Source organism: Triticum dicoccoides, chromosome 1A (genome assembly GCF_002162155.2).
Source record: "Triticum dicoccoides isolate Atlit2015 ecotype Zavitan chromosome 1A, WEW_v2.0, whole genome shotgun sequence".
In the NCBI taxonomy this organism is placed as follows: Eukaryota; Viridiplantae; Streptophyta; class Magnoliopsida; order Poales; family Poaceae; genus Triticum; species Triticum dicoccoides.
Window position 1 is genome coordinate 54,121,395 of NC_041380.1, and position 15,923 is coordinate 54,137,317.

The following is a 15,923-nucleotide window of genomic DNA, read 5'->3' on the forward strand; positions in this document are numbered from 1 at the left end:
TCGTTCCAAAGCTTGCTTTCTAACCCTCTGCTTGACAGGCCGCGCATGAGGACAGAGAGCAAGGTGGTGCTCAATCACCTCCCTGGGAAGGCCGGGGATGTCAGATGCTTGCCATGCAAACACATCGACATTCGCCCGCAGGAAGGTGATGAGCGCATCTTCCTATTTGTCGTCAAGGGTGGAGCTTATGGTAAAAGCTCCTCCCGTGCCGTGCTCCTTGACAGAAACCTTCTTGGTTTCTGTCGGTGGAGCTCTCTGGCACGACCTCGACGGGAGCGCTACACTCCGAAGAGGTGCGCTTGCCGGACTGGGTGCTTGAGGTCTCACCGGTCTTCTTCTTTTGCCTTCCCGGGGCTCCAGCGGCAGGAGCAAGCGACTTAGCAGTGGCAGCTGATGAAACTGCTTGTTGGTAGAGTAGGTCAGCACAAATTAGCGCATCCTTCTTGTCTGATGGGACGGTGATGATCGTCACAGGCCCTGGCATCTTCAGGGTGTTGTAGGCGTAATGTGACGCCGCCATGAACTTGGTACCGTCCTGGCCTTGCTCCTTGTCCCGCCTCTCATATTCAGCCCTCTGCTTCTCAGCAAGGAGCTCAACCTGTCGGCAGTTCTAGAGATCATGGCCTTTGGTGCGATGGATCTTGCAGTATTGCTTGTTGGAGTTTCCTGGCTTCTCGGTAGCCGCCAAGGCCCAGCAGGCGACACATCCGGCAATTTCCTTGCCGGGGTCATCTGCCTTGGTTTTCTTGGCGGAGCCGGCATTGTCATATCCCTCGACGGCAAGCACAACTTTACCTTTGCGCTTCCTGTTGTGGCGCTGGCCTTTCTTCGCCGGGGCGGCAGTATCCTCATCTGAGGAGTCGGTTTCCACACCGGCATCTTCGCCGGGGTACTTCCTTCCCTCTTCAGCTCGGTCACATCTATCAGCAAGAACATAGAGTTCTGCCACATCTTTCATCTTGTTCATTGCCAGTTCTTCGCGCATCTTGCAGTTACGCACTTTCTGATGGAACGCGCTGATGATGGCGGCAGGGTGAACATCAGGGATATTGTACTGTACCCGGCTGAACCTCTGTATATACTTGCGCAGACTCTCGCCTCCCTTCTGGGGAATGACATGCAGGTCACTTGCTTGGCCATGGGCTTGGTGACCTCCAGTAAAGGCGCCCACAAACTCATGGCACAAATCCGACCAGGAGGAAATAGAGTCTACCAGCAAGTGCATCAACCACGACATGGCATTGGGTTTAAGAGCCAATGGAAAGTAATTCGCAAGCACCTTATCGTTGCGGGCTCCGGCGGCTTGCATCACGATGGTGTAGATGCCGAGGAACTCAGACGGGTGAGTCTTGCCGTTGTACTTTTCGCCAACGTCAGGTTTGAAGGCGCGGTGAGTGGGCCACTGGAACTGCCGCAGCTCACGGGTAAAAGCCGAACAGCCTACCTTGTAAGGTAGTCCTCCAGGGCTCTCCGGGGCCGGGTGGTTCACAGCAGGCCCTGCTCGCCTATCTGACTGGTGGCGCGCTCCGCGCCGGCGCTCGATAGTGGTTCGAGCATCTTCATGGGCTCGTTCCCGACGAACTTGGCACTGGTCACAGTGAGTCCGCGGGTCAGACGATGCTATGGAGATGTCATCGCCCACGACGTCGCGATGAGCCGGCGTCCGCGGTACCGGATGGGGAAGAGGTGAATGCACCATGGTTGCGGTGCCGCCGGCTTTTCCGCCACTGGTCCGCGAGACTCCATCGGAGCGTCGACCCGGGGACCCCACCGGACTTGGTTCATCTTTGTTGGCCACCACAACCAGGCTTCGGATAGTGGCTCTCCATTCGTTGAGTTTCCCCGTAGTGGGAGGAAAGTCGAGGAGCAACTGCATGCGCGCCAGGGCCTCTGCTAGCGTCGGTGGCAGCGAAACCTGCACGGATCGCGATGCACTTTGACGTCTGACCATGTCAGAAGGAGCTCTATCACGATCCCGCGGTCGCATGCCATTTTCACCAGCGCCTCGGCGAGTTGGCAGGTCTTCTACGTCACGGGAGTGGCGCTCGGGGCTCTTCCCGCGGCGACGCCCGGGATCTTCAGCGTGATTACGCCGTTCGTCGCGCGCTCCCTGGGAGGAGCGCGCTGTTGGCGCCGGTGTGAGAGTCTTGGAGGCCCTTGCGTCGCCTTCGGGCGGGGCGGCGATGACCCTGGAAGGCCCCGCTCCACCCGCGAAGGGCTTGGCTCCGCCTTTGGATTTGGCGACGTGTGGCCCGTTACCAGGCGCACAAACATCGCCGCCTCCCAAACTCCGGCTGCTAGGATGGTGTTGGTGTTCGCGAGCAGCGCCCCGGGTCCTTTCTGCGACCGGTCCGCTGCTCGCCCGCGTCGGGACGGGCTGTCCGGCTTCCGACTGGCCAACCGCCACCGTCATCTTCTTCTTGGGCGCCATGATGATGAAGAAGCGCCGAACTAACTGCTAAAGCCGATTCTCACAACTGCGGCGACCCCTATGGGATCACAAGAATCCTAACTGTGGTTAGCGGGGCACGGGGTCGTGAGAAGAGCGGATCAAACAGATAGCACACGGTTCGTTTATCCAGGTTCGGGCTGCAAGGATGCGTAAAACCCTACTCCTCCTTTGGTGGATTGTATATCTATGTTCTTGAGCTAGCTATGGGGTGTGAGGAGCTCCAAAAAGCCGACTCCTTCCTCTGGTCGCCTCGGGCCTCCTTTTATAGAAAAAAGGGGTTGCCACAGTGGCACACAGGAGGTGGAAAGGGTACAGTGCTGCGAGGTTATCCCTCGCATCACATGACAAGGCGCACTTAATTAATGCGTCTTGCTTAGGTGTCCTTACTTTATCGGGGACGGGGGAGAAACCTGTCTCGTCTGTCGCCGCTCCTTCTTGTGTCGACACGCGCCCTGGCCAGCGATGCCTGCGATGCCATGTAGGTATGCAGGTAGCTGAGGTGGCGCAGTGGTGGGTCTTCACGAAGATCTGCATGCCGCCACGCGGGTGCCTGCCCAGCTGGTCGAGTCGGCAGCTGCATGCATGCGGTGGTGGAGGTTTAGTCGGCGTGGGCCTGATGGTGGCCCTGCGGGTGTCCTCGGCAAGGGCCTTGCCAAGGCCCCGGCAAAGGTCCTGCCGAGGCGCCTGTTGTCATCCCCGGCAAGGCGCTTGCCGGGGGCCTTGTGGTCTTCCTTGGCTGGGATCCCGCCAAGGGTTGTCATCTCCTTAGTGCGTATCTGATCTTGAATGTCTTCACAAAGATCTGCATGCCGCCATGGGGATGTCTCCCGAATCCTTGCCCTTTGGGGGCAGTGGACTCAAGGGTGATTTGCTCCGTAGGCGCGGGACGAGTCGCCGCGGCAATGGTCTTGCCGGGGCTGCTAGAACTGTCTCCCGACAAGGATCTTGCCGGGGGAGTCCGCTTCGTCCCCTTTTCTCTTCGTGGTCTTAGCCTTAGCGTCGTTCTAGTTCTCTTGAGCTTCGGTCTTACCCTGGCTCACCTCCCTTGCCTTGCTTGGTGTGGTGGTATCCGCGGCTCAGACTGCCCGTGCACAGTTATATTGGTACAAAAAGTGTACCCCTCTTTTTGTACACCGACAGCCAGAGTATAAGTAAACCGGAGAACATACCTCATATTTTAGTTGTAATTGTTTGATCATCTCGATTTCTGAGTCACGGCTGGAGTGCACATGACTGAGATAGCCGGACAGTACATCATTGACATTGAGGTGAGCGTAATGGGAGATATCAAACCGCACTTTCTACTTCTCTAAAGCCTCTTGCTTAGTAGTATGCCGGGCTAATTCAGTGGGGGTCCCGGGTTCAACAAACCGGCTACCGGTAATCAAAATGTCAGTATCAATAGTTGTTGGCGAGTTAGCTGAGCTAGATGGTTCAGTAATGGTCGGATTAAGGGTGGCCTCATCGGCTGACAACTCAGGAGGGTCCAATTGAGTATGCACAGCCGGGTCTTCTGGTGCTTCAGTTTGGGAGGGGGTTGGCATGGCCGGCTCAGGTGCAGGAACTTTCGGGTCTTCTGACGGCTTAATCAGCTTGGCCTTCTTGGATTCGGCTTGACCACTAAGAAAGATTTTATGAGACAGTTAGTGTAATGATGCAGTTTTAAAGATGCAGAGGAACGATGATTTTCCTTACCCAGGGGCGGTTTTGAAAGCCGGAAATCGAGTCAGAGATGAGTCGCCAGAAGAGCGAGAAACCTCCTGCAAAGGTAAAATAAAGTTAAAGAATATAAGGAAATAGATTCATGGATAGAAATAAAGGACAAAGGTGAAGGAAACCTCATTCTGGCGTTTTCGAGGAGTTTTTTGTAAGTCGGAAGGTGGTTCATCATCATCATTAGTCCGGGCCTGACGGCGGTTCTCATGTTGCTACTTTTTCAAAAGAAAATGAGGGTCCAAATAAGCCAAAGGGTGTGAAAACCTTACTTTTCGGGTTACTAGTCGAAGTTTCTCTCTTAGCAAAGGGGCTGAGTTGGAGGAAATAGTTACCTCTTCTTCCACGGCCTGGCTGGCCCCCGTGTCGTCCTAGCAATAGTCAGTGTCAATAGGATAGTTGAAAAATTGGCCAATGGAGTCAAGGGTTACCTCCGACTCAGAATCATCATCCAGTTGGAACATGTCAGATGCAGTCTTCTTCTTCTTGGGCTTCCGGGTTGTTCTGCTCGCAGCTATGGCAATGGCTCTAGCCTTCTTGGCAGATTCATGATCATACTTGTCTTTCCAGAAGTCAGATTTCGCCTGTAAACAAATAAACAGGTTAAAACGTCATGCAAGTATTTAAACTACCGAGGAAAACACAAAAAGAGAAAGAGGTCAGGGGTTTTCACCTCTGGTTCCGGGTTAAGTTTGTAGAAGGGGTTTAACCCAACCTTACTGCAGTCCTCGTGTTTGCCATTCACAAGGATGGTTGACATTGCAATAATGTCTTCTTCAGTCAATTGAACAGAGCTATAATGCAGATAGTCATCTGCGCCTCCGCCATACTCATACATTAACTTGGATCGGCGGCTTAGAGGGATGACCCACCATGCGACCCATCAATAGATCAGGTCAACTCCAGTTAAGCCATTCCCTAATAAAGCTTGAATTCTTTTAATAGATGGAATAAGCTTCTTGCATTCAGCATCAGTAAGCTTATTTGGTAGCACAAACTTGGAATCCAGACGCACCGCGCGATAACCCGGTAGAGGTTTTTCATTGGCTGGTGACGTATCTTGGCAGTAGAACTAGGTCTGATTCCAATCTTTGGGATGACTCGGTAAGACTATTAAAGCAAAGATGGCGCCCTGTCGGTGCTGAATTGAGATTCCACCAAGCTCCAAACCAAGGACGTTGGTGCATTCGTTCTGGCGGTTCAGATAAAAGTATTCCCTAAAGAGTTCCACGGTCGGTTCTTCTTGAAGATATACCTCGCAAAGAACTTGAAAATTGCAGATATTGGATATAGAGTTGGGTCCAATGTCTTGTGGATGAAGCTTGAAAAAATGCAGAACGTCTCGGAAGAACTTTGAGCCGGGTGGTGAGAAGCCCCGGTTCATGTGATCAGTGAAAATCATAACTTCACCATCTTTGGGCTGAGGTCGTTCTTCGTCCGGGTCAGGAGCACGATAGGACATAACGTTTTTCTCTGCCAAAAATCCTATGGTGACAAATTCCTTCAAGGTATCCTCAGTAACTGTGGAAGGGACCCAGTTGCAGACTGTTGGCGCTTTGGACGGCATGATGAAAGGACGGACTGAAAAGAAAGTGATGTGCCGTTTCAAATCAATGATGAAATTAGAAGTTAAATGATGGTGGTACAAAAAAGTAATGGCGTCTTAAAATAAGGGCTAATGACATATAAAGGAAAAGTGAGCCGGTGTGATAAGCCGCAATGACTAAAGATATTCGAAGGATGCCAGAAACAAAATTGGCTAAGTGTTGACACAAATAAGTTTACCAAGTTGTCACTATTATTTTGGATCAAATGGCCGTTCCGAAAAGAAAATATTCTAGACCTAACAATCTAGTACAGATGAGATCGTGAGTTATAGTGAGGCCTCTGTATAGGAAAAAGGGATCTAGTAGTATAAAAAATGGACTCAAAACAACTACCGCATGAGTTATGTGTTCCTTTTTGGATCAAAAGAGGCTGCGGAGGAGGAACTACGAAGAAACTATGATGAACTATGAAGAACACACGGAAACCTAGAAACCCTAATGCGGATCTGAGGAGCAGGAAGGTGAACACTTACAACCATGGACCTTCTGCGGAGGGTCGCCGCCGTTCTTTGGATCGGTTCAGGTTGATGCAGTGGCCAAGGTCGAAGAAGACGAGGTGCTCTGCGACGGCGGCGGAGCTCGAGCGGCAGTAGGGTTGCGAGAGGAAGAATATGAAGAAAAGGAAGAGTCAGGAAAGACCTGGTTGTGCCTATTTATAAGGGGATAAGGGAATAGGCAGGCGCGAAAATTGAGGGAGACCCAAATAATGATTATCCAGCTAAATGGACGCCTCGATTCTCGGAAGACGTTTAAAGATAAAGATCTGTTGGAGATGACATCATAGCATGCTTTCATATTTTCAGAGGATGATGTCATGGAGGGTTACAAAGCTTTTATAGACAAAGGAAGATGGATTTCGTCTAAATGTTGAAGGTCGACAAGAACAAGATACGAATCAACCTAGGGCCTAATGTTGGGAATATAACTTTCAGGTATGACCCGCCCAGGAGGGGCCAGGTCAACCCTAATGGAGGATTGTTAAGAGAAGCCTAGTAATATTCAAGGTGATAGTTTATTAAGAATTCTAGAAGGCATAAGCCCAGAGGTGGCTTAAGGCCCAATATTGTAAACTGCCATATGTAAAGAAAGACTTGTAAAGAAAGGCATATAAAAGAAGTCACCGAGCCGTACACGTTTGATGAGCCGGTCGGGACTCTGTAGGCCGCCAGGCGTCAACCCGTGTATATAACGGGACGACCCGGCTGCGGCTTAGGACAAGAAACAACAGATCAATAGCCAAGCTATCGGATTCGCTCCTTGGTCATCAAAACCTAGCAATACAACATCAACTGGACTAGGCCTTACCTTCACCGTAAGGGGCCAAACCAGTATAAACCTCTCGTGTCCTTTGTCCCGATTAACCCCTTTAAGCCTCCTAGTTGCGATGGCCCTCCGACTAAGTCCTTTTGCGAGGACATCTGCCGTGATAATTCCACGACAATTGGGGAACGTAGTAATTTCAAAAAAATCCTACGCACACACATGATAATGGTGTTGCATAGCAACGAGAGGGGAGAGTGTGTCTACATACCCTCGTAGACCGAATGCGGAAGCGTTAGCAAAATGCGGTTGATGTAGTCATACGTCTTTGCGATCCGAACGATCCAAGTACCGAACGCACGGCACCTCCGAGTTCTGCACATGTTCAACTCGACGACGTCCCGCGAGCTTCGATCCAGCAAAGCTTCACAGGAGAGTTTTGTCAGCACGACGGTGTGGTGAAGGTGATGATGATGCTACCGACGTAGGGCTTCGCCTAAGCACCGCTACAATATGATCGAGGTGGATTATGGTGGAGGGGGGCACCATACATGGCTAAGAGGTCAATGATCAATTGTTTTGTCTATGGGGTGCCCCCTACCCCCGTATATATAGGAGCAAGGGGGAGGAGGTGGCCGGCCAGGGAGAGGCGCGCCAAGGGGAGTCCTACTCCCACCGGGAGTAGGATTCCCCCTTTTCCAACTTGGAGTAGGAGAGGGAAGGAAGAGGAAGGAGGGAGGAAGGAAAGGGGGGCCGGCCCCCTCCCCAATTCGGATTGGGCTCGGGGGGGGCGCCACTTCCCTTGCTTCTTTCCCCTCCTTTATACTAAAGCCCAATAAGGCCCATATACCTCCCGGGGGGGTTCAGACTACCTCCCGGTGCTCCGGTATATTCCCGATCTCACCCGGAACCATTCTGGTATCCAAATATAGTCATCCAATATATCGATCTTTACGTCTCGACCATTTCGAGACTCCTCGTCATGTCCGGGATCATATACGGCACTCCGAACCACCTTTGGTACATCAAAACACAAAAACTCATAATACCGATCATCACCGAACTTTAAGCCTGTGGACCCTACGGGTTCGAGAACTATGTAGACATGACCGAGAAATGTCTCCGGTCAATAACCAATAACGGAACCTGGATCCTCATATTGGTTCCTACATATTTGATAACCCACAAGTATAGGGGATCGCAATAGTTTTCAAGGGTAGAGTATTCAACCTAAATTTATTGATCGACACAAGGGCAGCCAAAGAATATTCTCAAGTATTAGCAGCTGAGTTGTCAATTCAACCACACCTAGATAACATAATATCTGCAGCAAAGTATTTAGTAGCAAAGCAATATGATAGTAGTGGTAACGGTGGTAAAAGATAATGGTAGCAAAAGTAATATTTTTGGTATTTTGTAGTGATGATAACAATAGCAACGGAAAAGTAAATAAGTGAAGAACAATATATGGAAAGCTTGTAGGCATTGGATCAGTGATAGAGAATTATGCCGGATGTGGTTCATCATGTAACAATCATAACATAGGGTGACACAGAACTAGCTCCAATTCATCAATGTAACGTAGGCATGTATTCCGAATATAGTGATACGTGCTTATGGAAAAGAACTTGCATGACATCTTTTGTCCTACCCTTCCATGGCAGCGGGGTCCTAATGGAAACTAAGGGATATTAAGGCCTCCTTTTAATAGAGTACCAGACCAATGCATTAACACATAGTGAATACATGAACTCCTCAAACTATGGTCATCACCTGGAGTGGTCCCGATTATTGTCACTTCGGGGTTGCCGGATCATAACACGTAGTAGGTGACTATAGACTTGCAAGATAGGATCAAGAACTCACATATATTCTTGAAAACATAATAGGTTCAGATCTGAAATCATGGCACTCGGGCCCTAGTGACAAGAATTAAGCATAGCAAAGTCATAGCAATATCAATCTCAGAACATAGTGGATACTAGGCATCAAACCCTAAGAAAACTAACTCGATTACATGATAAATATCAACCAACCCATCACTGTCCAGCAAGCCTATGATGGAATTACTCACGCACGGCGGTGAGCATCATGAAATTGGTGATGGAGCATGGTTGATGATGACTTAGGGAGTCCTGGATTAGGGGGTCTCCGGACAGCCGGACTACCTCCATTGGCCGGACTGTTAGACTATGAAGATACAAGATTGAAGACTTGGTCTCTTGTCCGGGTGGGACTCTACTTGGCGTGGAAGGCAAGCTAGGCAATACGGATATGGATATCTCCTCCTTTGTAACCGACCTTGTGTAACCCTAACCCTCTCCGATGTCTATATAAACCGAAGGGTTTTAGTCCATAGGACAACAATCACAACATACAATCATACCATAGGCTAGCTTCTAGGGTTTAGCCTCTCTGATCTCGTGGTAGATCTACTCTTGTACTACCCATATCATCAATATTAATCAAGCAGGACATTGGGTTTTACCTCCATCAAGAGGGCCCGAACCTGGGTAAAACATCACGTCCCCTACCTCCTGTTACCATCCGGCCTAGACGCACAGTTCGGGACCCCCTACCCGAGATCCGCCGGTTTTGACACCGACATTGGTGCTTTCATTGAGAGTTCCTCTATGTCGTCACCGTTAGGCTTGATGGCTCCTACTATCATCGATAGCGATGCAGTCCAGGGTGAGACATTTCTCCCCGGACAAATCTTCGTATTCGGCGGCTTTGCACTGCGGGCTAATTCTCTTGGCCATCTGGAGCAGATTGAAAGCTACGCCCCTGGCCATCAGGTCAGATTTGGAAGTTTGAACTACATGGCCGACATCCGCGGGGACTTGATCTTCGACGGATTCAACCCACAGCCGAGGGCGCCGCACTGTCGTGATGGGTATGACCTAGCTCCGCCACCGAACAGTACCCCAGAGGCCGCGCCCGCATCAGCTCCGACCCTTAGTTCGGAGCCAACTACGCCAACCGAGGATGGGTGGTTAGACACCACCTCAGGGGCTGCAGTCTCAACGGCGATCGAGCCGAACACCAGCATAATCCTCTGCACAGCCCGTGACTCCAATGTGCCGGACTCTTTTCCGGACTCCGAACCATCCGCGCCCCTGCCAATCGAATCCGATTGGGCACCGATCATGGAATTCACCGCCGCGGGTATCTTTCAGCACTCGCCCTTCGGCGACATTCTAAATTCAGTAAGGTCTCTCTCTTTGTCAGGAGAGCCCTGGCCGGATTATGGCCAACAGGATTGAGATGCGGACGATGAAGAAATTCGACACCCACCCACCATCCACTTCATAGCCACTATCAATGATTTAACCGACATGCTCGACTTCGACTCCGAAGACATTGACGGTATGGACGACTATGTAGGAGACGAACATGAACCAGCACCTATAGGGCACTGGAAAGCCACCTCGTCATATGACATATACATGGTGGATACACCCAAAGAAGGCAATGGCGATGGGATAGCGGAGGATGACCCCTCCAAGAAGCAACCCAAACGCCGACGTCAGCGGCGCTGCTCTAAGTCCCGCCAAAGCAAAAGTGGTGATACCGGCACAGGAGATAATAACACTCTGGATAGTGCCGAAGAAAACAACAAACCCCTCCAGCAATATTTAGAGCAGGAGGATGGAGGAGCCAGTTCTCCTAAGAGAGTGGCAGACGGAGAGGAGGAGGATGACAATCACATGCCCCCCTCCGAAGATGAGGCAATCCTCGGCGACGATGAATTCGCCGTACCATAGGATCCCGTTGAACAAGAGTGCTCCATGTGTCGGCTTATGGCCACGGCAAATAGCCTGAAGAAAAAGCAGCAACAGCTTCAAGCTGATCAAGATCTGCTAGCTGACAAATGGACTGAAGTCCTCGCGGCCAAGGAATATAAACTCGAGCGCCCCTCCAAGAGTTACCCAAGGTGCAGGTTACTACCCCGACTGGAGGAAGAAGCGTATGATACTACTGATCGGCCACCTTGTGGCCGCGATAGAGAGGCATTCCAGCCAAAAGCTCAGCCTCCACCCCAACGCCATTCAAATAAAAAGGCATGGGGAGATACGCCAGACCTGCGAAACATATTTTAGGACAAGTCAAAGCATTCAAGATCGATCTACGAATCAGAAGGGCGCACCACTCTACGAGACGACGAACGTCACGCCAGATACAGTAAAAGCAAATCCGGCCGGGCCGAACACAGCGGGCAAGATCCATTCAAGCTGCATCGCGATATAGCCCAATACAGAGGCGCCGCACACCCCTTATGCTTCACAGACGAAGTCATGGAACATCAATTCCCAAAAGGTTTCAAATCTGTAAATATTGAATCATATGACGGCACAACAGATCCCGCAGTATGGATTGAGGACTTCCTCCTCCACATCCACATGGCCCGCGGTGATGACTTACACGCCATCAAATACCTCCCACTAAAGCTCAAAGGACCAGCGCGGCATTGGCTTAACAGCTTGCCAGCGGACACCATTAGCTGTTGGGAAGATCTGGAAGCCGCATTCCTCGACAACTTCCAGGGCACTTATGTGCGACCACCAGACGCCGATCATTTGAGCCACATAATTCAGCAGCCAGAAGAGTCGGCCAGGCAATTCTGGACTCGGTTCCTTACAAAGAAAAATCAAATCATCGACTGTCCGGATGCGGAGGCCTTAGCGGCTTTCAAGCACTACATCCGAGACGAGTGGCTAGCCCGGCACCTTGGTCAGGAAAAGCCGAAATCTATGGCAGCTCTCACGACGCTCATGACCCCCTTTTGTGCGGGAGAAGACAGCTGGCTGGCTTGCAGCAATAACATATCAAAGAACCATGGTAACTCAGATACCAAGGACGGTAATAGCAGGTCACGTCACAACAAGCATAAACGCCGCATTAACAGGGAAAATACCGAGGATACGACAGTCAATGCCGGATTCAAAGGCTCTAAAACCCGGTTAGCGGAAAAAGCCATTCAAACAAAGTGCGCCGGGTCCGTCCAGCTTGGACCATATACTCGATCGCTCGTGTCAAATACACGGCACCCCAGACAAGCCAGCCAATCACACCAACAGGGCTTGTTGGGTGTTCAAACAGGCTGGAAAGGTAATTGCCGAAAACAAGGACAAGGCGCTGCATAGCGATGACGAGGAGGAGCCCCGGCAGCCGCACACTAGAGGTCAGAAGAGGTTTCCCCCGCAAGTGCGGACGGTGAACATGATATACGAACCCACATCCCCAAGAGGGAGCGGAAGCGTGCGCTCAGGGACGTATATGCGTTGCAGCCAGTCGCCCCAAAGTTCAACCCTTGGTCCTCCTGTCCGATCACATTCGATCGCAGGGACCACCCCACTAGTATCCGTCATGGAGGATTCGCCGCACTGGTCCTAGACCCAATAATCGACGGATTTCACCTCACTCGAGTCCTTATGGACGGCGGCAGCAGCCTGAACCTGCTTTATCAGGACATAGTGCGCAAAATGGGTATAGACCCCTCAAGGATCAAACCCGCAAAGACGACCTTAAAGGGCGTCATTCCAGGTGTAGAGGCCCATTGCACAGGCTCAATTACACTGGAAGTGGTCTTCGGATCCCCGAATAACTTCCGAAGCAAAGAGTTAATCTTCGATATAGTCCCGTTCCGCAGTGGTTATCACGCGCTGCTCGGGCGAACCGCATTTGCTAGATTCAATGCGGTACCGCATTATGCATACCTCAAGCTCAAGATGCCAGGACCTCATGGAGTTACCACAGTCATTGGAAACACAGAGCGCTCTCTCCAAACAGAGGAGCACACTGTAGCCCTCGCAGTAGAAATGCAAAGCAGCCTCTCAAGGCAATCAACCAGTTCGGCGCTTCACATCCCGGATACCTTCAAGCGCGCTCGGGGTAATCGGCAAATAGACCGCCTGGCGCGATCTGAGCTCGCGTAGCAATAAGGCGGCCACCCCAATCCCAGCCCAGCGGCGAAACTCATGTCGCGCGTACATATTACGCATTAAAAATACCATGGGCACAGTTGGGGAGGGGGGCACAACTGCGGCACGCCCCAAGACGCAGCCTAAGCCACACTAGGGGCTTCCCGTTTGGTTATTTTTCTTTTTCTTTTAGGACCTTAATCTCTGGAAGCACTGTCCGGCAGCACTATTGCTGAACACACGATGCAGCAACCAAGGTGGCAGACAGCTATGTCATACCACAGAATTCCCAGGTTGATTACAGTAACAAGTGAAATATTCAATTTAACATCATTCTTCAGCTTGCCCTTGGAAGGGACATAGTCCTACTCTTTTCTTATCGCACTATCTGTATCACTCTGCTTTAATGCAATTTTTTAATAAACAATGAATGACATTATGACTATTATTGCATTCTAGTTATATATATATATCTGTGTGTTCATTAATGACGCCTTGCAACCGTACACTATGGTACGGCCAATACACCAGGGGCTTACGTACCCCACAATGCGGTGTGAAAAGTCCGAAGACTTTCACAAGTGCGGCACCCCGAACTTATAGCATTATATGCATCAGCTCCGAATCATGTCTTTGGTCAAATGTTGGGTTTGCCTAACTCCTATGTTTTGGTACCTTACGTTCTGCTCTATCGGCTAAGGTAGCGCTAGGAGAACTACTGCGATTCTGCCCCGGTTCTGCCGGGCTTAGCACCTCAGTAGAGAAAGCTAAAACTGACTGTCATGATAAGGCGAGAGACTGGTCGCTGTTCGGCGAGGTTTTTCGAGTCCCTAAAGACTTATGCCGTTTAGGGTGAGGGGCCGGCCCTGTCCGGCTTACAGGCGTGTATCGCACCCCGAATTCGGCCTTCCGAATACCAGGGGCTTCGCCGAAATTTAATATTATAGAATTCTATGGCTAAGTGAGAGTGATAAAGCATTATTAGTCCGGTTGCCTTGTTGGTTGTGCTGAGCACCTCCCTCGAAGGACCCAAATATGGGAACAAGAGTGCTCAGGTTTATCCCGAACACCCCAGTACTCGTGGCATGGGGGCAGAAGCCGAGGACTAGCCATCTCTCAGATTGGATAAACAGCCAAACAGAAGGTGATATTTTAAATTCACACAAGCGTTGCATAGCGCATATGAAACAAGTTTTCATACATACAGGATAAAACGAGCAAGTCTCATTCAAATGCTACATCTTTTGAACTCTCGTCCGCGATGAGACGGGCACCCGGCAGAACACCCTCATAGTACATCTCGGGGTGGCGGTGCTCCTTGCCCTTTGGCAGCCCCTCCTTGATCAGCTTCACGGCGTCTAGCTTGACCCACTGCAATTTCACACGGGCGAAAGCCCGGCGTGCACCTTCAATGCAGACAGATCGCTTTACGACCTCCAGCCACGGGCAGGCATCCACAAGCCACCTCACTAGGCCAAAGAAGCTGTTCGGAAGGGCGTCGCCAGGCCACAGACAGACTATAAAACTCTTGATGGCCTGATCGGCCGCCTTATGTCGCTCGACCATCTGCTTCAGCTGGTCGCTCATTGGCACCGGATGTTCGGCCTCAGCATACTGAGACCAGAACAACTTCTCCGTCGAGCTTCCGTCCTCGGCCTGGTAAAATTGTGCAGCATCGGACACATTGCGTGGCAAATCTGCGAATGTTCTTGAAGAGCTCCGGATCCGGGTTAGTAATCGGTAATTTACTTTTACATGCTTGCTTTGCATATAGAAAGCCTTACCCGCCGCTATCTTCTTCATCGCGTCAATCTCTTGGAGGGCCTTTTGGGCTTCGGCCTTGGCACTTTTTACACTCTCAAGGGCCGCGGAAAGCTCAGACTCCCACGTCTTGGAGTCAAGCTCCAACGCCTCGTGCTTCGCCATGAGAGCCTGGAGCTCTTGTTGCACCTTGCCCACCAGAGCCTCGTGCTTCTCTCGCTCGATGCGCTCCTTGGCCGCTTTATCTTCGGCCTTGGTTAGAGCTTATTTCAGGATCGCCACCTCGGTCGTGGCCCCTGGCAAACATACAATGATCCTATCATTTTGCAATCGCATCCTTTTTTATATATACATATCTATAGATGGGGAATTACTTACCCCTGTTCTCCTCGAGGTGCCTCTTGGCAAGGACGAGCTCTTTCCTGGACCCCTCGAGGTCCTGCTTCAGTACGGCGACCTCCCCAGTCAGTGCGACATACGCCAGCAGCGAAGCCTGCATACGCATGTTGACATACTTATATTAGACTCCTGCGATATTATTTGATCCTCTATTTGGCTTTTCTTTGTGAACACCGAACAAAGCATCAGGGCTACTGTCTATGCGGTAATATTTCTACTACATTTTAAAACACTTACCTCAAAGCCTGTTAGAAGGCTAGCACAGGCTTCAGTCAATCCGCTCTTGGCGGACTGAACCTTCTGGATCGCCGCACTCATGATAGTGCGGTGCTCCTCGTTGATGGAAGCGCTGCGAAGCGCTTCCAGTAGATTGTCCGGTGCCTCTGGATGGACAGAAGTCACCGGCACAAGCATCTTGCCCCTCTTAGAAGGAGGTCGCCTACCCGAGCCCGGAACCCCTGAAGCGTCCAGCGCAGTGTTCGGCTAAGGGCTGAACTCGGAGCTCTCGGGGGCCCCGTCCCTGCGGCTCCCGGAGTCCGGAAGGTCACCTTGAGGCGCCTCCAGGACTGTTTCCCCTATTCCCGGTGCCTCTTGAGACAGCACCTCGGCATCGTTAGCATGATGAGGGGAGGTGGCGGTTAGGACTAGATCTCTATCCATGTCCGACAAGCCCAAGTAGCCGTCCGACGATACATCGATACTGGCTCGGGATGGCCTGCATATTTGTGTTCGGCGTTAGGGAAAGCAGTGCGACAAAGGAATCCTATGGGTTACTCTGGTATCCAAATACTTACGATCTCCCCAGGG